The following is a 770-nucleotide window of genomic DNA, read 5'->3' on the forward strand; positions in this document are numbered from 1 at the left end:
CCACTGAGCTACAGGTGCCAAGCCTATTTTCAGTTTTTTGAAGAACTTTTATACTATTCTCCATAGTAGTTGCAGTAATTTACGTTCCCTCCAACAGTGTATGAGGGTTCCCTTTTCTCTACATGCTTGCCGGCATTCGTGATTATCTTTTTAAGAAAATCTGTTTAACTAGGGTGAGATGACATCTCATAGTTTTGATTTGCATTTCTCTGGTGACTAATGATGTTGGTGACTAATGAGCATCTGTTCTTATATCTGTTGTCCATTTGCATGTCTTCTTTTGAGAAATATCTCTTCAGAGACTTAGGCCATGTATTTTTTTATTTTTTTAAGACAAAGTTTCACTTTGTTCCCCTTGATAGAGTGCCGTGACGTCACAGTGCACAACAATCTCAAACTCTTGGGCTTAAGCGATTCTCTTGCCTTAGCCTCCCAAGTAACTGGGACTACTAGCACCTGCCCCAATGCTTGATTATTTTTTGTTGTTGTTGTCACTGTTGTTTAGCAGGTCCAGGCCAGGTTCGAACTTGCCAGTCCCAGTGTATGGGGCCGGCACCCTAACCACTGAGCACAGGCACCGAGCCCTTTGCTGATTTTTAAATCAGACTATTGATTTTTTCCTATTGAGTTATTGGAGCTTCTTACGTATTCTAAAAGGTTGGGGTTTTTTTTTTTTTTTTTTTTTTGAGACAGAGTTTCACTTTGTGGCCATGTGTAGATTGCTGTGGAGTTATGGCTCACAGCAACTTTAAAACTCTTGGGCTCAAGTG

Source organism: Otolemur garnettii, unplaced genomic scaffold (assembly GCF_000181295.1).
Source record: "Otolemur garnettii isolate 467f Iridium unplaced genomic scaffold, OtoGar3 scaffold00310, whole genome shotgun sequence".
Classification (NCBI taxonomy): Eukaryota; Metazoa; Chordata; class Mammalia; order Primates; family Galagidae; genus Otolemur; species Otolemur garnettii.